General features: G+C 36.7%; 1 protein-coding gene across 2 annotated transcripts in view; it reads right to left on the reverse strand.

Annotated features, from left to right (window-relative positions):
* LOC149790460 (uncharacterized) overlaps positions 1-10,200 on the reverse strand; it is a 170,764-nt gene extending 160,564 nt beyond the window's left edge. For both annotated transcript variants that reach the window (XR_016423857.1, XM_089972519.1), the window contains exon 1: positions 9,723-10,200. The gene's annotated coding sequence lies outside the window, so the exon portion shown is untranslated. The remainder of the gene's footprint in view (positions 1-9,722) is intronic.
* Between the last annotated feature and the right edge of the window lie 17,013 nt (positions 10,201-27,213).

Consider the following 27,213-nt stretch of genomic DNA (forward strand, 5'->3'; position numbering starts at 1 on the left):
ACCATATTTACCTAGTATTTGGAACACTTGCACATTATCATATACCATATTTTGATAATGTTTGGAACACTTGCATGTTATCATATACCATATTTAGATAATGTTTGGAACACTTGCAGGTTACCATATACCATATTTAGATAATGTTTGGAGCACTTGCATGTTATCATATACCATATTTACCTAGTATTTGGAACACTTGCACATTATCATATACCATATTTTGATGTTTGGAACACTAGCATTTTATCATATACCATATTTAGATTAAGTCTGGAGCACTTGCATGTTATCATATACCATATTTACCAAGTATATGGAACACCTGCATGTTATCATATACCATATTTTGATAATGTTTGGAACACTTGCATGTTATCATATACCATATTTTGATAATGTTTGGAAGACTTGCATGTTATCATATATCATATTTAGAAAAATAGTGCCAAGATTTTGTATTTTACCAACTCCCATGTAAATATTCATGCTGTTTGTATGTGTCATGCACAGAGATATGACTTTGTTTTGAATATCATATGTGCACCAATCTGATGGCAATGTTACAAATTTTCTGTGTATAAGCTGTAGATGAACATAATGAATGGCTGACAGAAATTAGTGGATGCTCACAAGTCTAGCCAACAGAAATTAGTCATTGCTCACAAGTCTAGCCCACATAAATTAGTCAATGCTCATGAGTCTAGTCAACCGAAATTAGTCAATGCTCATGAGTCTAGCCAACAGAAATTAGTCAATGCTCACAAGTCTAGCCCACATAAATTAGTCAATGCTCACAGGTCTAGCCAACATAAATTAGTCAGTGCTCATGAGTTTAGCCCACATAAATTAGACAATGCTCACAAGTCTAGCCAACAAAAATTAGTCAATGCTCACAAGTCTAGCCATCAGAAATTAATCAATGCTCACAAGTCTGGCCAACATAAATTAGTTGATGTACCTTTGATAAAGAATACAAAATGCCAAAGAAGCTGATATATTTGTGGAATAAACTGTGGAATAGTAAATTCCCATGTGCCAAAAACAATAAAACAATGGAACATTACTAGTTTTATGAGCATGCTGTCATAAGCGTGGAAGGAGTAATGCAGTGGCAACCCAAACAACACTGTTCTTAATCAAACCATGACAAACGACCACGGATGTTTATAAAAAAAACTGATGCAATTGAGGAGGGTCTGAAGATAGGTCCAGAACAAGAGGATTTTGATCCTAAACCTGCTGTTGAGAAATTAGTTTGTTTCAGAAAAAAGCAACTGTAGCATGCGCTGTTTATTTAAAAATACTGAAGAAAATTGTGGACTATGGTCAATTGTTCCTATGTCCAGCATCTTTGATTTTTTAAAATTTGAAATGGAATTAAGCAAATAAATAATTTATTTGAGAAAAGAAAGTGGAATTTCTTTGTTGATTCCTCCTAGCTGCACATACAAATAAATGGCAACAACTGAGAATTGTTTTTAGTTAAAACATCACAAATTATCAGTTATCAACCGCCTTATTATCTCATACATTTATTATAATATTAAATATTTCACAATGAATGAGCATTAGCAATCTAATGACATATATATATATATATATATATATATATATATACTGGTGACAACGACACAACAATGCACTCAAGGGAAAAAGATGTATTGCTAATGGTACTGCAAGTTTTTTTTTTGCCAGGAATGCAGATTTTTTCAAAGAAGCGTACCTGGACTGCAACTTCCAAATTCCTATGGAGAATCCTGTGTAAGGAGTACTCTACATATCATGTACTTCATTATGCTCTGTGACTCTAATTTATTGCAATCTAACGAGGGAGTACTGTGTGCATCATGCACTTTATTACAAGATGGTCTTACTCTGTGTCGCCCATGGACAGCATTATAATGAAGGAGTACTTTGTGTATCATAGAATTCACTATAAGGGGGTTTCACTCTTGCTCCCATTGATAACATTACAGTGAGGGAGTAGCATGTATCATAGACTTCATTACAAGGCGGTTTCACTCTGGCTCCCATTGATAACATTATAATGAGGGAGTAGTGTTTATCATACACTTCTTTATAAGATGGTCTCACTCTGTGTCTTCCACTAACAGCATTATAATGAGGGAGTAGTGTGTATCATACACATCATTATAAGATGGTCTCATTCTATTGCTCCCACTGACAACATTATAATGAGGGAGTAATGTGTGCATCATGTACCTCATAATAAGATGGTCTTGCTGTGGCTTCCACTAACATCATTATAATGAGGGAGTAATGTGTATCATACACTTTGACCACTCAGGTGGCCTAGAGGTTAGAGCATCTGCCTCTGAAGCAGAAGGTCATGGGTTCGATCTCCGGTCGAGTCATACCAGAGACTTACAAAAATGGTACTAACAGCTGCCTTGCTAGACGCTCAGCATTAAGAGGTTAGTGTTAGGACTGGTCAGCCTGGTATCAGGATAATGTGACTGGGTGGGACATCATGCTACATGTCTGCAGCATAATGCCCCAGTGCTAGACATCACTATAAACTGTCGCAATGCAGACATCTTAGCAATATGACTGAAAAATTGTTAAAGCTACGTTAAAAATCATAATCACACACACACACATCATTATAAGATGGTCTCACTCTATGACTCCCATGGACAGCATTATAATGAGGGAGTACTGTATGTAGCATACACTTCATTATAAAATGGTGTCAGTCTGGTTCCCATGATCAACATTATAATGAGGGAGTACTGTTTGTATCATAGACTTCATTATACCATGGTCTCACTGGCTCCCATGGGCAGAATTATAATGAGTACTATGTGTATCGTGTCCTTCATTTTAAAATGGTCCCACTCTGTGGCTCCCATGAATATCATTATATTGATGGAGTACTATGTGCATCATAACTTCATTATAAGATGGTCTCGCTATAATGCAGTACATGTACATTATTTTGATCCCAATGATATTATTACAATGAGGGAATAATGTATGTTTTACCTACTTCAATATAGGAGTCTCCAGTGTATCCCTTAGGGGTGCAAGACTGAGAGTCAAAACTCTCCTTCGTGTCAAAACTGGGGGTCAGGCTGAGTAAAAAAAACAAAACTCTGGTATCAGAACTGGGAGTCAAATTAAAAATTTGGGGGTCTCTGAAGCGCAAATGAGGGTAAAGGGAAATGCTGCAGTCTCGCTATTCAAACAGTATGTTCCCTGACTCCCAATGACAGTATCATGGTGGGGGAGGTCTATTTGTATCCTATGTTAATTACAAGATCATCTCACTACATACCAGTATACCCTATGGCTACAATGGATAACATTATAATGAAGGAGTACTGTAACTTACATTTCTGACAGAATTCTTATTGATCTGTGTACAACCCACATCTGACACAAAACAGCTGAGACCAGGCATTTTGTAGTCTATAATGCAGACAGGCAGCATTGGTGTGATGATTAATCAAAATAACCAAAGACGGCTTGCAAAAGTCAAACAAGCAAACAATCAATTATAACTTCCATAACTGTACGTAAATTTTATTTTTTGTTAACAGTTTATTGGGTTTTTTTTTTTTCTCGGAGCAGCAGTGGTGGGGTGAGGTGGGGATGACCAACATGTGAATAATACCTTCCAGGTAGCAGAGTACTCCCTCATTATAACATCAACCATGGAAGTGACTGTATACAACCTTTTAAACAGACTGCCATACAAGGAAAAAAATATGTGCATTTCCAGTTGGCCATCCATCCCCGTTGTTTTGGCCAACCATAGCACTTTTCCCCCATATGTTAAAAAAAAGAAATCAAAAGAATTAAAAAAATAATGTTAAACAATTTGTGAGATTGATTTATGCAAACTGACTGAGCCAGTTTTTTTTCTCCATCACTTGAAATGCTTAGTACACTGTATATACTAATCATTATAATGTTTTTAAAAAATCCCTATCTACCTAGCTTAATTTTTTTGCTTAATGAAGTATGTGGTACATGCAATTTCAGTACCACTTAATCAAAAGGAATCCATGACAAAATACAACATAGAAAAATAAATGTTTTATTAACAGAGGTCCTAATAGTGAGTTAGTACTGTATTGTAGGTCCTAATAGTGAGTTAGTACTGTATTGTAGGTAGTACTGTATTGTAGGTCCTAATAGTGAGTTAGTACTGTATTGTAGGTCCTAACAATGAGTTAGTACTGTATTGTAGGTCCTAATAGTGAGTTAGTACTATATTGTAGGTCCTAACAGTGAGTTAGTACTGTATTGTAGGTCCTAATAGTGAGTTAGTACTGTATTGTAGGTCCTAACAGTGAGTTAGTACTGTATTGTAGGTCCTAACAATGAGTTAGTACTGTATTGTAGGTCCTAATAGTGAGTTAGTACTATATTGTAGGTCCTAACAATGAGTTAGTACTGTATTGTAGGTCCTAATAGTGAGTTAGTACTGTATTGTAGGTCCTAACAATGAGTTAGTACTGTATTGTAGGTCCTAATAGTGAGTTAGTACTGTATTGTAGGTCCTAATAGTGAGTTAGTACTGTATTGTAGGTCCTAACAATGAGTTAGTACTGTATTGTAGGTCCTAATAGTGAGTTAGTACTATATTGTAGGTCCTAATAGTGAGTTAGTACTGTATTGTAGGTCCTAACAATGAGTTAGTACTGTATTGTAGGTCCTAATAGTGAGTTATTACTGTATTGTAGGTCCTAACAATGAGTTAGTACTGTATTGTAGGTCCTAATAGTGAGTTAGTACTGTATTGTAGGTCCTAATAGTGAGTTAGTACTGTATTGTAGGTCCTAATAGTGAGTTAGTACTGTATTGTAGGTCCTAATAGTGAGTTGGTACTGTATTGTAGGTCCTAACAGTGAGTTGGTACTGTATTGTAGGTCCTAACAGTGAGTTAGTACTGTATTGTAGGTCCTAATAGTGAGTTGGTACTGTATTGTAGGTCCTAACAGTGAGTTGGTACTGTATTGTAGGTCCTAACAGTGAGTTAGTACTGTTTTGTAGGTCCTAACAGTGAGTTGGTACTGTATTGTAGGTCCTAACAGTGAGTTGGTACTGTATTGTAGGTCCTAATAGTGAGTTAGTACTGTATTGTAGGTCCTAACAGTGAATTAGTACTGTATTGTAGGTCCTAATAGTGAGTTAGTATTGTATTGTCCTGTATTGCTAGTGTTTACCCAAGTGCTAACAACATGGCCGCTGACAAATGTTCCACTGAACCAGTGAACTTAATTTGATACAAGCAACCAAACCATTAATCAGTATGCGAAAATAACAATGCCATTGACAAACATTACAAAAAAATATCTCCAACCATTTAAAACCAATGTTTGTTTGGTTATGATAGACCAACTATTTATGTTTAAATTTCAACCAATTCCCGGCACTACCAGATATGTCCACACTTTGTGTGATGGTAGATACAGGTCTCTATGGGTCTAAATTGTTTGTAGTCAAAGATGTGTTGTATATGCATAATTAAAGTAATGTCATTCAAAGGTGTGTGTACATGTATAGGTAATATGTCATTCAAAGGTGTGTGTAGATGTATAGGTAATATGTCATTCAAAGGTGTGTGTACATGTATATTCAAAGGTGTGTTGTACATGTGTACATATAGTAACATGTCATTTAAAGGTGTGTGTACATGTGTACATATAGTAATATGTCATTTAAAGGTGTGTTGTACATGTGTACATATAGTAATGTCATTCAAAGGTGTGTACATGTATATTCAAAGGTGTGTTGTACATGTGTACATATAGTAATATGTCATTCAAAGGTGTGTGTACATGTGTACATATATTAACATATCATTCAAAGGTGTGTTGTACATGTGTAGATATAGTAATATGTCATTCAAGGGTGTGTGTACATGTATATTCAAAGGTGTGTTGTACATGTGTACATATAGTAATATGTCATTCAAAGATGTGTGTGTACATGTATATTCAAATTCATATTGTACATGTGTACATATGGTAATATGGCATTCAAATGTGTGTACATGTATATTCAAATGCATATTGTACATGTGTACATATGGTAATATGGCATTCAAAGGTGTGTACATGTATATTCAAATGTGTGTTGTATGTATGAACATATGGTAATACAGCACTGAAAGGTGTGTTGTACATGTCTACTTATGGTAATATGGATTTTAATGAGTCACAGATGTTTCTTCTGGACCAACCATATAAGGCCAAAACAAAAAATATGTGTTTCCTAATACACTGGTTTTAAAATTAGGGTAGGCAGGTGGACATTTTAACATTATATATATTTAGTGGTGTTTTAAAAAGGCAGGAGAAAGTGCTTATGTCAGCAATAAGAAACAGGGATGGTCAGCAAATCGGAAACATTTTTTTCCCCTAATCCCTCAGCTGTATGTGTGTGTGACACAGTTTGTTGACATAACATACACAAAGGAACCTGCTATTTGTAACGCACAATCATTTCAACCCCTCCAAAGATCTCAAAAAGTGGTAGCAGCAGCCCTGTGCTTGGCAGGACTGAAATGTTGGAAGTTGCCATCATAAAAGTACAGAAGATAGTCAAAAAGGAAAGCATATGTATACACAACACCATTCACAAAGACTTGTTTTATGATGATTAACTTGGGAATTGATATTCCTCCAACAAAGAGAATAAGTCACCCAGTCTGGACTCTATCCATTCAAAAGACTGAATAATTATAAACTGCAAGTGTTCTGAACCAAATTTAAAATATTACGGATTAAAACTGTGGCAAGCAATGTTTATGAAAGACAGGTATCATATTACATTCATGTGTAATTAGTCCTTTGATCGAAATGATCATTAGGCTCTAACAACTGATTAACAGGTGTCTTATTCTCTTTGTTTGCAAAGAACTAAACCATGCAGCTTCACCTAATCCAAATACAATCGCTTGAACATTGTTTGGTAGCTTGCAAACTACATGATGGATACTTGCTTGATAGAAACAGATGAAATAAAAGCAATTTTGCCAACAAAAAACAAGAAAACCAAGTACTCAGCTGTTGGAACTTTTTTCATGTAAATTAAAAGTGATGCATATTTTTATATGGATTTCAATTCCCAGAGAACACTGATGATACACACACACACACACACACAGACACATTTATATATATATATATATATATATATATATATATATATATATATATATATATATATATATATATATATATATACATACATACACACACACACACACAGTGACAAGCCACTCATACAGCATTACATCATACAGACTGTATGTCCACAAAGCTTCCCAATGACTGCTCTGTATATTAGCAGGTTTCACTGAAATAAATACATTTTCCTATTCAAATATTCACTGAGTGTATTCCAATAGAATCTAAACATTTGTTGAAAACACTGTGAACAAAGTCATCCAACTTTACTTAGACCTGTAAATGACAACTGTAAATAATATTTCAGAAGATTTTCATTCACCCAAAACATAAACAAAATCTATCAAGAAGGTTATGAAATAATAAGCATATGAAAAACGTAAGGCAAATACTAGATGACTGATATCTTGACCCCAAGGGAAGGACAAGTGTTTTAGATTCCTATTGATTAAACCGAGCACGAACAAAACTAACTAACAAAAGTTTTTGAAAATAAATGCAAATGAAAAACCTGAACCAAAAGCATAGCACAAAATTTATATGACTGTGACCTGAACCCCAAGGTCAAAGGAGTAAGCAATTGTATCACAGAATGAATTGTTTTGGTTACTGTAACCTTGTCGTCAAGGTAAATGAGCAAGCTAGCATGGTATGGAATGCATTAATTGGCTTCATAATGATAAATGCCATATAGAAGATGAATCTATCAACAGACTTCTTTGATATGCAAATTGAAAACTTTACCCGAAACGTTAACAAACAGTCGGTAATGCCATAGTGATCATCAGGAAAGCAAATGCTATGCCTTACTTCCTGCAAATGTGGGCTTGCCAAACATTTCTCTAAGAATTGATTTGTTCGCCATATAGATACCAACAAATTTAGTACTAGCACCATCACAAATATAGTCCCAAAATATTAGTACTGACACCATTACAAAATGCTAACCAGCATTTCAAGCTAATCAAGCCATTTGTTGAAGTGACAACTTACAAAACAAAACCCAACAAAACAGGAGATGCCTGAACTGCTTACATATTTGAATCACGAGGGAAAACCTATTTTAAAATAAAGTTAAATAGTGAGAAAAAAACACAACACATATCAAAGGAGTAAACTGTTTATTTTGAGCTGGGGTAAGAATATCAAAAGTTTATTTAATGTTACATATACACTGATACAAGTTCATATTATAGAACACCTCAATACAGCACAATCACTCATGCAAAAAAACTGTCATGGAGCCCAATTTGAGGGTGGACAAAGTTTTGAAACTGAAGCTCATTTAGTACATGGTGCAACCACATTTATAGCACATTATACTTGAATGACTCCTTTTATAATCTTTGTAATATGGAACTTACTTAAATGACTTAGACAACTTCACAAGCAGACACTAACTGCAAATTACTGGTTAAAAAGATCAACTGACACAATTATTTTCACTGAAATGTGATGGTAGCCAAGAAATGCAGAAGTCAGCATAAGTAAGGTTAGGTTTCTGAAGGGAAACAAAGCTATCTAAATCAGTTTTGTCAACATAAATGTGCATTTCTTCATTTCATTAAAGAAACTACTTCAACAGACTTGACATTCCTCGGCTATAACTACATTTCAGCTAACTGAAATTTAATATACAGTATGTGTCAACAGAGCTTGAAAATGCATGAACTTGCATGCGCCAAACTTTAATTCCATCAGAAAAAAAAACACAACAAAGTATAGTCTGACTAAAACAATTGCACTGTCATCTCTGCAATATGTATAAGTTCCCAAGTGTGTTTGATATTCAAAAAAATTTCGCCCCTAATTCTCTTCAGTCAAGTGGTAACATGCTACACAACATAATTTGTGCTGAAGTAAGATTTTAAACCTAAGAAACTAAACATCAGGACTTCCCACTAATAGAGTACACTTCTAAATGGCCTATGTGTGAATACAAGGCATTATAATACAAGCCACTGTATTTTCATTTTTAGCTTAGAGACTGTTGTTTAGATTTTTTGAGTGCATCTTTGACACTTTTCCAGTCATACTGCTACAATGTCTGCAGTGTGACAGTTTATAGTGATGTCTAGCACTGGGGCATCATGCCGCATACATGCACTGATGCAGCATGATGTCTAACACCCAGTCACATTATCCTGACACCAGGCCGACCAGTCCTAACACTAACCTCTAATGCTGAGCGCCCAGCGAGGCAGCTGTTAGTACCATTTTTAGAAGTCGGCCGTGGTTCGAACCCACGACCTCCTGCATCCGGGGCGGACGCTCGAACAACTAGGCCACCGGTGCGGTCGTATTTTCTTTTCAGAAATACAGTAGGATAATAACACGAAAAAATCATCGTTATTTTCATGGGTCTAATATTAGCTGACTGAGCTGGTGCGTCTTTCAAACAAAACAGAATGTCAAATTACTGTTTACACCAAAACGAGATAAAGTAACAAACTCGAAGTCGGTGCAATAATTCAATATTTTCTAGGCATGCTTAGTTTAAACTCACGAGACAACTCGAGAATGACTTTAGAATAAAAACTTAATTAGGTTACATACCTATTTACCAGCTGCCACCCAAGCAAGACCGTCACGTACCACTGACCTGTAACAAGGCTGCAATCAGCTGTTCTATGAAAATTGAAATTTTAGTTCAACTTTTTCAATCTTACGTGAGTGGAAATAAGGTCAAAATGTCCCCTCTGTGATTCACTGGACTCTTTAAGTCCACATTAAATGCATAATCCAATTGTCAATAGATGCAATTATTGACTGAAACACTACATTAAGATGATCTGCACACTTCAAGTTGATTTAAATTTCGTCCCTCCTCCCACGCACGTCGCCATTTTCTTCACAGACAGGTGCGAGTACAAGTAGCCGCAGATTCGTACAACACAGTACAAGTCTTTATAACTCAAGTTTCGGTTTTGTTTTCATCTTTTAAATAGATTTTTCGTGTAGTTCATCGTTTATATAAATGTGTTTCATTCGCTCTGTCTCGATTTTATGTGCCATTGTGCTGTTTACTATCTGATATTCAATAGAATATTCATTAAAAGCGGTAACTTAGCAATATATTTACGTAATCGAATGACGTCATACCGAATAGCTAACCAATGCGGAGAAGCCCTAAAACTCAGGCAATGAACTTAGGAGCACTGTGTATTGACGTTGCTGTGTATTCCATCGTAGAGTGCAGCCAGACTATTGCATGAGCTTATTCAATCGAACATCAGGTGGTCTGTACTTCATGTTATTGGACCATATCCATATCGACATTTTCAGGTCATCTTGGTCAGGATCGACGAAACAGCATTACGAGAGAGAGAGAGAGAGAGAGAGAGAGAGAGAATATATTTACTACATGTATAAATGCACGTATTTTATTGTATCAGTCATTCATGTTTGGTGTATATAATGTTTATTTGTTATATACGTGTATTGGCTCACGCCCGATATGTATATTATTGTATGTCAATCTGACCTACATATATTATTTACACATGAAAATACAAACTTGTGCGGTTCGAAGCTTTTGTCCACTTACACTTCATCGATTTATTGTTTCTCCTGCGCTAGTCGATAGCAGGCTGATATGTATTGTTACTTTTGAATGTTTTAATCGTCAGATCTTAACGGTATACCAGATCGTTATATATACCACAATCGGGAATCTTAAGTTGTTAGACATTTCAAGAACTGACGCACATTCATCAGTTGATACTGCTATTTCATTATGATCGCGATTTCGACAGTAACGGCCGAATGACATTTGGAAATGGAGTGATATGCATGGGTGAACTTGTGACGTTAGTGGAGGAATTGTGCGCAGTATACATAATAGTCAACTACATAACTAGTCAAATTTGGTTTTTGTTTTGCATAAATATTTAATTGATGCATATATTTCCATTAATTAAGATGATAACTTACGAAATTTGTATTCAATATCATTAAAAAGTTTCGCTTATGTTTATGCACGTGTGTCAAATCTTGTCAGTTGCCAAAATAAGGACACTGTGTGTGTGTGTGTGATTTGGATTTTTAACGTAGCTTTAAACAAATTTCAGTCACATTCCTATGATATCTGCATTGTGGCAGTTTAAAGTGATGTCTAGCACTGGGGCATCATGGTACAGACATGTAGCATGATGTCTCACCCAGTCACATTATCCTGACACCAGGCCGACCAGTCCTAATACTAACCTCTTAATGCTGAGCGCCTAGCGAGGCAGCTGTAAGTACCATTTTTACAAGTCTTAGGTATAACTCGGCCGGGATTCGAACCCACGACCTCCCGCATCCTGAGGCTCTAACCATTTGGCCACCGGAAGGGACAATATATCTTTCTTAAGTATTTTATTTTTCTCAAAAACAGACGTGCAGACCTTATGCTTATTAGTACTAACCGGACACCCAATAAAGAATCAGTCGTGTTTATATTGATTATGTAGTTTTGGACAATACAAAGTCAATTCCAAAGTGTTTATTTAATACATGTGTGCTCAGTCATGCATATAACACGAAGACATAGAACAAATTACGTACCTCAGCAATTAATTAACAGCGCATGATCGATACTTGAAAAATTGGTAATTGTCATTTATGCTAGACGAAGCCATCTAACTTAGAGCGTAGTATTTATCTAAACGGATCAAACAGGTATCCAGGAATTAACAACGGAGTAAGTCATATATGGATGTTGGTGGGGGGGGGTCATCGCAAAGGAGTCCACAGTGAACACAATTTGTTTCTTGCCATGCTTTGTATACCAATAACTGCACATGCAATTTTGGAAAATTGTATCTCGGAATAGTCACATGCTTCTTCTGAAGAGTGACGTAAAGGGAACACGTAAATGAAAATGGACGGATACCAGCAGGGGCGGATTAAGGCTCACTGGTGCCCTAAGCACTGACAAATCTTCGTGCCCCCCTCCTTTCCACGCTGACCGACAGAGGTCAGAGTGCACTGCGCCAGCAGTGCTCCTTGTGGTACACCTGGGAAGATAACCCTAGGGTGCACCATGATCAAGAAACAGAACATTATGATCAATTTGCACTAGTTTTATCAATTTTGTTTACAAATCTTCATTCGTTTTTTTTTCTTTTCACCCTTTTCTCAACTTTGTGGTACCCCCTTTGGCCCTGGTGCCCTAAGCACGTGCTTAGTCTGCTTAATGGTTAATACGCCCCTGGATACCAGTGTATTGCTTTTGATAATGTTATATGTTAGGAGGCGTTAATGCATAGATCTAGAAATTACAAATAAAGTCATGACAACAAAACAAGAATTGTTACAAATTTCATCAGCATTGTCGTCTTTTTTTCCATTCGGAATTCACCAGAATGTACAATCCACCTGATCGTTTCAAACATTGTATGCGGGTGGCCCGCTAGACCCAAACTAAAACGAGTAGGTAAGAAAAAGTGATATGTCTGTGATAAAAATAAAATTAAAAAATAGCCCACTAGCACTGAATTTTCGACCGTATGAACGAGTATATGATCTAAGAGTAACACTAAAAGGGATTGGAAACTCCTTACCTGGCCCACCAAATGACATCCTTTCCTGTTTGTTATGCAAACCAGGTTCCCGGGCACTGTATTTCATTCAGTTTGATTGTTGAGAGGGTCAGAGAAGCCGACTCATATTACACCAGAGTGCTCTTACATTACGTTTTTAACATAAGAAATAAATTTATTTCTTTTTTTGGCAAAAGAAGTTAGCGGACGATGATTAAATTTACTGTGACGATTTTAGAAAATTTTGGGGTGGGGGGTATGTAAAGTAAACGATGACTTTTTCATTTGCAAAGAAAACGTCTACCATGGCTTTTGGTAAACAATTTTACACAATTAGCATGTAAAAATACATTAATAAAAACGTACATGTATATAATCGCAACATACTGAAATATGCATTGTTACAATATTTACCTCGATAATTTGTTTCATTACTGATGCTGATCTTTTCAATTAGAAAATCAAGGCTGACAAACGAGCATCAAATTGGGGTATTCTAATTGACAGTATCGTCTATGCTATCGATCATAAAATTACAAAAATGTATCAGAATGGAGGGTAAAAGTTACCAATTGAATCTTACATTTAAAAAAAAAAAAAACGAAAGGTAGGTCGTATAAATTGCTTTCCTACAGAACTCTGTTACAGCTAACAGTCTGTGACTCTTATGCAAGTCCAATAAGGGCAAATTCGCCCTTGCTATGACGTTCTTCTTAATGCTTAGCCGGTTTCATGGGAACTTCAGTTCAATAAGAACACGCGTGATATCAGACGTCTCTTTGGAATGTTCATTTCCTGTTTTATACAGTCCCTGATATGATATATGGCGACCGTCAACTCGATGCCAGACAAAATACTTGAATGTCTCCCAACGTTTTAGTATGTCTATAATTTCGTAATGTTTCACACGTTTTCCAGCGATATTATCCGTCAGCGGTCCATAGGTATCGGTAGATGTTTGGCTGACATAATGTGATAGGCTAATTACATGCATGTTTATAGAACATAGCCACCATCCCCAGGTTGCAATGTACCCGTAGCCTCAGTCACAGATTGTCAGTGGAGGTAGCTCAGCATAGTCATTTGCATAACATTGCAAATCTTAATATATAAGAATAAAAAAAAAATGGTTGGGACAATTTAAAGTTACGATCGTTTTAACGCGACAGTCACCTTCTAGGATGCAGGGGCACTGCACCTGAAGCTCCAAAACTTACAACAGATAGTTGTAATAAGCAATACCTTAGATATTGCCATTAATTAGTATCAATGTGTTTTAGCTGTCTCAGGTTCGATTGACCAGAGAGCGGGAACGAAGATTTACGAGTTTCACGCTGGGATGTGTACCCAGCATGGGCAACGTCCTGGAGCATAAGAAGCATCTAATGCCACGCACTATGATGTACAGGATAAAAACATCGGGTCATATCTTGCCCATCCCTTCTGTAAACAAATATCATGACAAAGAATTGTGTCATACAAGCGGCCACGCATGATTTTACGAAGAAAGATTTTGTTTGTGCTGAAGATCTTAGGACATAATTATTTAAAGAAGGGGTCGTTCACATATGACATCACGCAGTGAGAGGGGAGAGGGTCAAACCTTTGTGACGAAGTGTGACGAGAGAGGGGTGGTTGAATAAATGTGAAGTTCCAATAAATACTAGTGTGGAACGCTTCTTTCAAAAATAATGTCAGAACAAAAAAGATTTTGTTACCTGCATCCTCAATTCATTTTTTATCTGCAATATATAAAAACTCTCGTGGACGACTTATATCAATATTGTTATCTCAGATGAAATATTGGGTAATTGTTATAACCTTTAACTGGTTTAAACTGTTGTATTTTTAATTATGTAATTCTTTATTTTAATATAATGTTATACACACCTTGAAAGCAAAATGTAGATTAAAATAAACTGCAAGCCTAATGGTGATTAAACTTAGAATGTAGAAAAGTAAAACAATAGGCCAACAAGTTATCACCATCCTGACAACAGTATGGCGAGATCAAAGACACGCGAGTTTAGCAAGCTGAAAGACGGTATTCGGTCCGCAGTGAACGTTTCATCTTTTTAATATTTTTATGTGAACAAACAACAAATGTAATTAGTTGAGTAGTGTTATGTATATTTGATTTAATTTATATTCGATTTAATTTAATTGTTTGTTAGTTTTTTCTTTTTTCTATTCCATTACACGTTATTGTAATGTAATTTTATTTACTGAATTTAACGTTATCCAGAAATTGAATTCAGTAATAAACAATTAATAATATAAACTTTGTATCTAATGCAGACCTAGTTCCAGACCTTGATTCAGAACCAGTAAGATCTGTGGTAAACAACTTTTTAATTTATTTAAAATTCTTTCTCAGATTAAAATTCATAGAGGGGAATTGAGGGCATCCTTAGAGTACGTAACAAAAAAGATGTATCACTTAGCTTGTCCAGAGGATTGACTCACATCCGGGCATCTGTTTTGTGTTGTAGGTAGATTTATTATTGATGTTTGGAGAGATAATAGCCATTCTTGCCCTAATACTGGAGAAGTCCAGGTGTTTTATGTTGTCACCGGTTTTGGGCTAATTATTTTATTTTATTTTAAAGAAAAGTGATTATTTTCCCTGGAAATACTTGTGCTTTTAGGGGGCCCCGAGTGGCCGAGTGGTCTAAAGCGCTCTCTGTTACGGATCACTGCCAAATCACCTCTGTCTGCGTGGGTTCGAGTCTCGGATTCGGGTAATGTGGGTATGTGAGAAAGCTTGCCAGTAGCTTCTCGTCGGTCGGTGGTTCTTTCTGGGGTTTTCCCGGGTTCTTCCTCCACCATTAATACTGGCCGCCATGTATAGCCTATCGTGTGCTGAAAAATGGCGTTAAACCCAACACAACAACAACAACAACAACTTGTGCTCTTAATTAATTATTAGACAAAGACATTTATCGAGAGAAGATCTTTGAGAACTGAGCCAGCGTGCGTCACTAATAACATGTACGCTATTGAAGCCATACAACGTAATGTGTCCAGTGTTACATTAATTTTAATTTTCATGACTTTTCGGCAGCCCATAGCAATGGATAAAAATGAATCATATCAGTCTTTATTCAACGCTTATGTGCTAGAATATCCTACAAAAACCAAAAAGATGTGTCAAAAGTAGAATAGTATCAAGAATGACACAGATCTGGCTGAAGAAGTTAACCATATGTTGCAAGAGCTCAAAGCGATCTCCATTACGTAAAAAGGATTACTTCTTAACTTTTGGACAAAACAAGCACCATCCGTTTTATAAAAACAAACGTTTCTATTGAGGATAATTTAGAGTCCAGTGAACAATAGACTGATGTCTTGAATATCATTATTTCTGAAACATTGCTTTCTATAAGCCATTTGGCTACTTCAAGTAATGCTACTGTTCAGTTGCATTTGAAGTCCCAAATTGATGTCATAAATTCTGACCTCGTTGGTTTGTATAATCGGCAGAAACAAGGATTACTTTCAAATGAACAGAACATAGAGTTAAAAGATAAACAAACAAGAAAAATTGAGTTGTAAAAGAAACTAAAGGGGAAGATTGGTCATCCCAGAAAGCAAGGGATTTGAAGAAGAAAAAAATATAAAAACTGAATGCTTTATTGGAAGATAATCCTAACTGCGCACAAAACTGAAGATCAGGGCCGGATGTGATCAACCAAAAATCGAAGAGGAACAACCACTGCTTTTGCAAACTATAATGCATGGTTCAGCTTCTCATGAAAAAGTATGCATAAGTATCAAACCTCAGATCAATTAAAAGAACATTTTAAAAATGCTTCAATATAAGTCGAAGTGAACTATACCTTCGTCTACTTCCTAAGCGTAGTTCCTCGTCAGAAGATAAGCGCCATGTAACCACTGTCCCAGTAAAGTTAATTAGAGCGTAAAATGGTTATACCACTAAATATATTGATGGCTGGTTTTGCACAGCTACAACAAGACATTTAGAAGAACTGTCTTCCATGCGTAGACAGGATGAGGTTTGTTTTATCAGCCAGGATGATGAATGTCGCGTCCCAGTTGGTCTGGTCACTGCCAGTAAGCAGAGTCCACTGCTAATGCACGTTGAATATAAAGTAAGCCTTCCTGATCATGACTGGGTAGTTGCTGCCCGGCACAAGCGTATACCCTCGGTGTGTGCCGGCATTGAGATCCATCGCAACTGTCTTGGAAACAGAGACGCTGTTTTTTTCTTCTGGCCCAACGTTTATAGCCATCCGATCTGGAACACACCGCATCAACAGCACTGAGCCATGGGTTTGACTTTGAACGGTTGCTCTAACAGAGTTCGATACTATAGCCAGGACTGGTCAATAATTTGGTCAGGCGGGTTCTCGTGTTTACTGTTGACGATGGGCCGGATGAAAACCCACATAATCGAAAAGTCGTTAAGGTTGCCATCCACCATTTCTTGAAACATGATCTTGACTCTGTCTTTATTGCAACGAATGCTCCGGGACGAAGTACTTTTAACAGAGTGGAGAGAAAGATTGCGCCGGTGGTCAGGGAATCGAGTGGATTAATATTACCTCGTGACAACTATGGCAGCCATTTAGACGAACGAGGTAAGACAATTGACATTGAGCTAGAGAAGAAAAACTTTGAATTTGCCGGAAAAACGTTGGCCGAAATATGGTCAATGCTGACTGTAGACAATTACCCAACCATTGCTGAGTATATGGGTCCATTAAATAAAGAGCTCATGGAACAGGATATATCATGGAGAGATCAAAACTGGTGTGACACCTATGTCCGCTTAAGCCAGTACTTGCTTCAGATTGTGAATTGTGAAGACAACATATGCTGTTTGAAAGCACGAAGCTTGTACTTCAGCGTGATAAAAGACAGATTTCTTCCTCCTCCTTTACCCCTTGTTCAAACATATGAAGGGCTTAAAATTCCAGAACGAGCAACATATGGAGCCTTGTACACATTTACATAATTACTTGAAACCCAAAGTCACAAAACGGAAGACATTGCACCGCGGTCAGCAAACACATTTCGGACAATTCCCTTCGATTTGTATTGTCCTTCATTTCAGTCTGTGCTGAATGAGAGAATTTTCTAGATATGCCAAGTGGGCTTCAGCTTTCTGGTCACTCAGTCCCTCACAAACAAATAGCAGTTCCATCGAAGTGCATCAGACCGACGAGAGTCGCTGCTAGAAGGCAACGCGAAATGATGGTCATACTAGCAAATGCGGAGAATGGAGAACGTGCGGATTGGATTGACGAGCAGGAGCTTGATTTGAAGTGAATATCCCTTACAATAAACGATGTTAATATAGAAACAAATGGATTTCTTGTTCGTTCAGCGGAGGAACATCTTACTTTGCCTCGGGATCATGATAACTATGAAGATAAGTAATTCATTTACAAATACTTAAGATTTTAAACCCTGATCAAAGAGTGTTAGTGGTTGCATTTTACGCGCCTTTGCACACACAGCAAGGGATCACGTTTGTGTGCAAGGTCGAGAAGGTATAAAAGTGAGGGTGTACACATTCTCTAATCTGTATGAAAATAGTATTTATTCGTATTTGAAAATTCTCTTAATGTTGTCAAGCATTCTCCTATATGATCCAGGCATAGCACATTCCGCTTTGTTGATTTGTATTTATCTATAATAACATCTGTATACCCTGATTTCTGTTGTCGTAGGAGTCCAGAGTGACAGACTAGATTAGAACTAATAACTTGGTAGATATAGGGGTGCATCTGCTACGCACGAATGCCATCGACTCTGTAATTATATATTGACGTACAACAGGAGTCCGCTTAGTTTAAAACCAGTATACACCATCTGTTTCAGTATTCAAGTCTGTTAATGTAAGCACTCATCTTTTTATTTTATAAATTTTATCTGTTTACGTGTCTGATACTTGTTCGTCATGCTGCAAAGAATGTTTTTCTCTGTTGGAAGGTCAATGAGACCAAAAAACGCATGTTGCTGTCACATTATTCGAACCTTGTCAAATTCGCTTGTAGAATTCCTTCTGTTTTCTTGTTACGTGTCTATTTGTCCAAATCAAAATTACGTGATTTCACCTTATGTTGGAATATCATAAGCTTTTGATTGAGTTGTAAAATTAAAATTGACTAAAATATTACTGTATGACATAAATATTCATGATGTGACGTTTTACTTATTTTGGCGTGATAACGATATCTCACTGTACGCATTATTAGCATATTGTGACCTTTTAGTAGCGTTAGCGTGAAAACGATATCTAACTATACACATTGTTAGTACATTGTGACCTTTCACTCTGTGCTAGCGAGATAATGATATCTCACTGTACGCATTATTAGAATATATTCGACCTTTACGTAATGTTAGCGAGATAATGATATCTCACTATACACATTGTTAGCACATTGTGACCTTTTACATAGTGCTAGCGAGATAACGATATCTCACCGTATGCACCAGTAACATATTGTGACCTTTTAGTAGTGCTAGCGAAACAACGATATCTCACTATACACATTATTAGTACATTGTGACCTTTTACTCTGTGCTAGCTAGATGATGCTATCTCACTGTGCGCATTATTAGTATATTTTGACCTTTACGTAATGTTAGCGGGATATTGATATCTCACTATACACATTATTAGTACATTGTGACCTTTTACTCTGTGCTAGCTAGAGAATGTATAAGCATACAGTACGGTTTTTCATGAACACACACACACACACACGCACGCAGTGTGGGGCCCCGAGTGGCCGAGTGGTCTAACGCGCTGTCCGTTACAGATCACTGCCATCTCACCTCTGTCTCCGTAGGTTCGAGTCTCGGATTCGGCCAATGTGGGTATGTGAGAAAGCATGCCAGTAGCTTCTCGAGGGTCGGTGGTTCTTTCCGGGGATTTCCCGGGTTCTTCCTCCACCATTAATACTGGCCGTCATGTATAGCCTATCGTGTGCTGAAAAATGGCGTTAAACACTACAACAACAACAACAACACACGCAGTGTTCTTGACTGATGGTAAAGGGATACGCTCATTTTATACTTTGTATGTTTACTACTTTTAACACGAAGGTCGAGCCTTCGAGCACGCACTAGGTAGAGAAAAGAACTGCACTACACAATCACCTTACCCACAATTCCCCCTATCTCCAAGCTTCAAGATACTTGGGTAGGTTTTTTGTGTACCTGTTCTTTCAATTTTGTATGTAATTCCCGGAACTTTCAAATAAAATAATTTGGAGAAATCATTCCCTTTCCAAGCCTATAACCGTTGCCTGAGTTGTAGTTAGTGATGGCACGCCATTGAAACGCTGTGATGTCAGTGAGGCTATTACACTTGATAGGTGGCATTGTCGAGATATGGGCGACGACTTCCCGTTTTATTATGCTATCATTTGTAAAGTTGCTTCCACTTACTATCCTGCACCATTGCCTTTTACTCGATGAACCGTTAATAGGAACATATAGGTAGCTCTGTCACTTTTCTTTCTTCATATGGGTTACAATCAACGTTATCTTCTTTCAGACTATATGTTGCTATTTTTAACCAGCCTACGTCGAATGTGTAAGATTTATATGTAACAAATTCAAAACTCTCTCTGCCTTTCTCTTTGTCTCTCTCTGTCTTTATGTCTCTCTGTCTGTCTATCTCTCTTGGATTATTTTATTTTATTATTTTCGAACATTAAGATTAGTCGAATACAAAATTATCATGGAAACGCAGGCATGAGCGCAGTGAGTCGTCTGCTGCCACTGTTTGTTGGCAGTTTTATAATTTTTAATTTTTATTTTGTAAATTTTCAGAGTATAAACTTCTTATCAAAAAGCGACTGGCCATTGGTTACGATTTTGGAGTGTTTGATATAGTACGTGTGTCTTGCATTTTGAATTTCTTGAAGGAAGATTACATTTATTCTAAAATGTAACTTGTATGCATCCTTACTTCCTTCGAATATCTTTAACCAACATGTGTACTGTTAATCACCCTAACTTTTTAATCGTTATACACACTGTTGACATCTCCCTTCATTGAGAACCTTCATATATTTTCACTATCTCATCGTTGTGTTTTTGTACTTTGATCGCTTGTTAGCAATAAATATTTTTGATACATAAGATCCACCACCAACCAACCGCACATTTTTCGATGGATACGGATCTATCATTGAACATGGTCTCTAATAGCTAGCAATATACGTTTTGTTCAATAACTTCTTCTCCAAAAGCGCTCAAAAGAATTTGACCAAATATGATAAGAAAGGTATACTGGAGTGAAGGTCTTTCAAAGTTTTGTTCATATGTTGCCGATGCGCCATGAAATTTTGCCCCGTTACTAAAAATAGAAAAACCGTTAAACGACTTCCCATATTTTGCTCAAGAGAATTTTACAACATTTGACGGGGCCCCGAGTGTCCGAGTGGTTTAAAGCGCCCACCGTTCCGGATCACTGCCATCTCACCTCTGTCTGCGTGGGTTCGAGTCCAAGGCTCGGCTAGCGTGGGTACGTGGGAAAGCCTGCCAGTAGCTTCTCGTGGGTCGGTGGTTCTTCACTGGGTTTTCCAGGGTTCTTCCTCCATCAGTTATACTGACCGCCATGTATAGCCTATCTTGTGCTGAAAAATGGCGTTAAACTCTAGAACAGAATAACAACAACATTTGACGGGAAGCATCATGGCATAGCAAGTCTAAAAAGTGCCAATCGCCTTCCGATATGCCTGTAGCTGCTAATGGCGGCGAGACCTTTGTATTTTTTCAACGTCTTCTAAAAAAAACCGCAGAACCAAATATTACCAATTTTGACAGAAGCTTTCTGACATGAAGGCCGTAAAAATTGAAGAAACTGCGCAGCAGAATTTAAAGAAATCTGAGAGAATCGTCATGGCTTTACGGGATTTCATTTTTGTACAAATGATTCTTATTCACCTTCCAATATGGCCACTGTTACTAAAAATAGAAAATCAAGTTAACGACTTTTTCACAAAAAACCGCTCACTATAATCTGTTAAACTTTGACAAAAGGTATTATGGAATAATAAGCTTTTAATAATTTTTTTTGTTTACATTTGATGCCAATCTGTAATCAATTGTGGCCGCTGTTACTAAATATAATAAGAAAAAGAAATGGCCGCTGTTACTAAATATAATAAAAAAAGAAACTTTAATTACGTATAATTGGCCCGTAACGAAATTTGACTAGATTTGACAGGGCTTTGAAATGATACAGATGTTGCCGATCCGAAATGAAATATGGCCATTGTTATTGGCCATCGTTATTAAAAAAAAACAAAACAAACAACAACACCCGCCCCCTAAAAAAAACCCAAATAAACTATCAAACCAGAGTAACATTTGCACACTGCATGACAAGAACCGCTAAACAAAGTTTGTCTATCTCTGATAAATAACAGCGATGCGCACAGTTCTTTCAGTACTGGACAAATGCTGATAAGGTGCCATCAAACAAGACACAAAAAGCTAGAGAAACATTGGATTAGTTGTGTTAAAATCTTATGCACTTTACAGAATTGGAAGAAATTGTACATAAAGCATCAATCTCACCCAGATTTCTTGAGGAATTGCTCTCGCATTTGGCCTCGAGACGCATGTCAGCCAGGTGACCAGGTGGTCTTCTTGATTTTATACGGCATTTGGTGCGCCCATCGTTTCCTGTTTACATGTAGCACGTGTATTATGCCAAGTTTATGAGTTTCATAGGTTTCGATGCAAGTTTGATAAGCAGTTAATGAATCCATTGTCGACGTGATGGTTTGCTATTAAACACTGATTGTGATTCTTTGTACTGATATTTGTTGCTCAGCGTAAAAAAGAGTCATGTAACAATAAAGGCCATTCCACATTAATACATACAATGGATTTATTATTCTTAGAAAACGTACAAAAGTCATTTCATCATGTAGACACACGTCCACATAATTACATTTACTCTATTTTGAAAAACATATTGGCATGATGTATGTATGTATGTTGTAGGGCTTAATGCCATTTTTCAGCACACGATAGGCTATACATGGCGGCCAGTATTAATGGTGGAGGAAGAACCCGAGAAAACCCCGGAAAGAACCACCGACCCACAAGAAGCTACTGGCAAGCTTTCTCACTTACCCACATTAGCCGAATCCGAGACTCGAACCCACGCAGACAGAGGTGAGTTGGCAGTGATCCGTAACGGAGAGCGCTTCAGACCACTCGGGGCCCCATATCTATATCTATATATATATATATATATATATATATATATATATATATATATATATATATATATATATATATATATATATATATATATGTATGTTTGTATGTATGTACGTATCACACTCGTTCAACCGTTTGGTTTGTATGTATATATATATATATATATATATATATATATATATATATATATATATATATATATATATATATATCATCGTTCGATAGCTGTCTCCTCTGCATAGTCCACGACCAAGACCACCCCACGTCTATGGCGTAGCCGCCACAGTTCAGACAGCGTGATAGGTAAATGTGTTTTTGTTCGGTCATCTCCAATTTTGAAACATAATTTTTGATGCGACACAAGGAATAAGTATTTCAGATTTCATATCGCTAAAATTTAGGATGAAGAAGTACTAGAGACTTCATATCGCCAAAATTTAGAACGAAGGAGTACTGGAGATTTTATATCGCTAAAATTTAGAAGGAACAAGTACTTGAGATTTCTTGTCGCTAAAATTTAGAATGAAGGAGTTACTAGATATTTCATATCGATAGAAGTTAGAATGAAGAAGTTTTAGAGATTTCGTATTGCTAATATTTAGGATGAATAGAATACTATAGATTTCATTTTGCAAAAATTTAGAAAGAATGCATATTAGAGATTTCATATAGCTACAGTGTAGAAGGAAGGAGTACTAGAGATTTTATATCGATATAATTTAGAATGGAATACTAGAGATTTTATATCGATATCATTTAGAATGGAATACTAGAGCTTTAATATTGCTCGAATTTAGAATTAAGTAGTACTAAAGATTTCATATCGGTAGAAATTTTGAATAGATTTCGCATTACTTCGTATCGCTAGAATTTAGAACGAAAGAGTACTAGAGATTTCATATCGCTAAAATTTAGAATTAAGGAGTACTACTAGAGATTTCAGCACAAGAAAGAAGTATTACAGATTTCATATCGCTAACATTTAAGATGAAGAAGCACTAGAGATTTCATGTAGCTAAACTTTGAATGAAGGAGTACACGCAATTCATATCGCTAACCTTTAGAACGAAGGAGTATAGAGGTTTCATGTCGCTAACATTTAGAATGAAGGAGCACTAGAGATTTCATATCGCTAAACTTTTGAAGGAAAGAGTACTAGATATTTCATATAACTAAAACTTAGAATGGAGTACTAGAGATTTTATATCGCAGTAATTTAGAATGAAGTAGTACTAGACATTTCATATCGGTAGAAATTTATAAAGGAGTACTAGATATTTCATATCACTTCGTAACGCTAAAATTTAGAACGAAAGAATGCTAGAGATTTCATACAGCTATAATTTAGAATGAAGGAGCTCTAGAGATTTCATATCATTAAAGTTAGAAGGAAGGAGTACTGGAGATTTCATATCATTAAAATTTAGAAGGAAGGAGTACTTGAGATTTCATATTAAAATTTAGAAGAAAGTAGTACTAGAGATTTCATATCATTAAAATTTAGAAGGAAGGAGTACTAGATATTTCATATCATTAAAATTTAGAAGGAAGGAGTACTAGAGATTTCATATTAAAATTTAGAAGGAAGGAGTACTAGAGATTTCTTATCATTAAAATTTAGAAGGAAGGAGTACTAGAGATTTCATATCATTAAAGGTAGAAGGAAGGAATATTTAAAACAACAGATTTACTTTTCTCTAAGACTGACACTTCGTCAAAACAACTGGTTACTGTGCTCACGAAAATTGTTACAGCTCGAGAACACTGACTGAGCTTGCAAACACATGTTACGGCCATCCGAGTCTCCTCTTTGGTGGATTGAATATGTAGTCACAAATCAAAAAATGGCACGATGTATAATTGGAAAACTGCTGATTTAAAAAGAAGAAGGAAAAACGAATGTCAATTGATTTCGCAGCTATTGATTTTCTCCTGCGGAAACTAATAATTCGGCTTTTATAGCAAGTTCTATTATTTTTTTAAACAATACAGTGACATAGTGATATGGCAGGGTATTGGCTAGAGTGAGTAACCTCTGTAATTAAATTCACCTTTAAATTATCATTTGGTTTCATTGTACAATTTTTAAAAAAATATAAACACAAATAGCCAACTCATCTATGTACATAGCGCGTTCAATCAAAATATTAACGGACCAATGTGATAAGGAAAAACGAGGTATGACCAAGAAGGGGCCCCGAGTGGCCTAAAGCTCTCATCGTTACGGATCATGCCGTCTCACCTCTATCTTCGTGGGTTCGAGTGTGGGCTGTGCCAATGTGGATATGTGAGGAAGCTTGCCAGTAGCTTCTCGTGGGTCGGTGGTTCTTTCCTTTTTTTTCCGGGTTCTTCCTCCACCATTGATACTGTCCGCGATGTATAGGGTATCTTGTGCTGAAAAATGGCGTTAAACCCTACAACAACAACAACAACAACGACCAACAAAAAGAGAAAAAAGATGTACAAGTCAAAATCCGTTCATTTTTTGTTCTTGAGGAACAATATATTTTTTGTAGCAGTACAGTACACTATCAAGCATGGACCATACCTACAACGCAGATCGAGACTTGTCAACTCTTTAAATGTGTTCTTTTATTTCATATTGGATAAATCGGAAAATACAAGCCTATATAAATGCACTCAAAATAATTATAGAAAATGATAGAAGCTTTCCTGTTAGTTATTACAATTTATTCATATGACAATTAAACAACAATTGTTTTAGTCACGTGCTGTCTTTTCGATTTTTGCCGATTACATCTCAGAACTACAGCATTGCCTATACTTTAGGCAATAACAAGGGCATAATCAAGATACAAGTCAACAAATTCTCGGATGTGCTGTTGAACGGAATGTCATGTTATATTATGGCACATTTCTACTTAAACATAAGTTTGCATGCAAATTTGTACCATATATTTCTTTGTGATTACCCGAAAGTCATTCTGGCCCCAACTTAAATTACACACCGTTGCTCCCTTTTCCCCCACTTCCTGATATTTCTGATCCGGCTTTAATATGATGTGTGTGATTTAGATTTGTAGCGTAGCTTTACATTTTTTTCAGTCATATCGGTACGATATCTGCATTGTGGCAGCTTAGAGTGATGTCTAGCACTGGGGCATCATGTATCATCATATCTCACCCAGTCACATTATCCTGATACGAGGCCGACCAGTCCTAACGCCAAACTCTTCATGCTGAGCGCCAGGCGAGGTCGCTGTATGTACCAATTTTATTTCTTTGGCATGACTCGACTAGGATTCAAACCCTCGACCTTCTGCATCCGAGGTGGACTCTCTAACTAGTTAGGCCACCGGAGCGGTCAACAACAAAAGGATAGCGTCCATGTATGCGGTAGTCGATTGTGGAATGGCTAATTAAAAATGAGACGATTGGCTTGAAAGCTTGTTTCGTTTCCGCATTAGTGATGGATGACCTAACATCTGAAACAGCTTCCTTTAAAATATTTTGCATGTTACTGTCATAACAAAGTTAAAGGCTGCATGATAATCACATTTATTATTATTATTATTATTATTATTATTATTATTATTAATGTTCTTTTTTGTAAAGTAAAAGCATTTTTGGCACAGGTTTGGACGAAGTCTAGACCTAACTCTTTAAGCTGGTTTTTGCCCTGTGCTTGTGTTGATTGTTTTTAATTACTAGTACATCTTTCGACTCCTGTCGTATAGTGGCTAAACTTCGCTAATCCTGAAATTGAACATGAAGATATCTAGAAGTAAATCACTTTATTCCACGTAGATAAATAATAGATGCACGATATCCACCGAAAACAGGTTCTATAGGTGATGGAATGTCCCCGTAAAAAATAGAATATCACAAGAGAAAAGTCTAGTTTTACAGGATAGCCAACTTAAACGCCAGTAGTGAATGGGGGCGATATAGGGACAATGGGACTTGCCATTAAAATACCCCCATGGGCCTGTATAGGGACAAGATGTATAGGGAAAATACATTACAGTCCCATTGTCCCTACATCGCCCCCATTCACTACTAGCACCAGTGCTTAGTCTTGTTTACTTATAAATCTTCGCTGCATAGAAAGCAGCAACTCCTTTAGTGACAATTTGTAAAACGCCCCACTCCTTTGTAAAGGGTGATCAACCCTCACCCTTTACAAAGGAGTGGGGCGTTTTACAAATTGTCACTAAAGGAGTTGGCGGATTGTACCTTCTTTCAAGGTGTCCGCTTTATTTGGTTCTCGCTATATAGGAGATGATCGCCCTCGGTGTTATTGCCTTGACCGAGTAAACTTACAGATATAATACATAGGG

Source organism: Sinohyriopsis cumingii, chromosome 10 (genome assembly GCF_028554795.1).
Source record: "Sinohyriopsis cumingii isolate HCF-2022 chromosome 10, ASM2855479v2, whole genome shotgun sequence".
In the NCBI taxonomy this organism is placed as follows: domain Eukaryota; kingdom Metazoa; phylum Mollusca; class Bivalvia; order Unionida; family Unionidae; genus Sinohyriopsis; species Sinohyriopsis cumingii.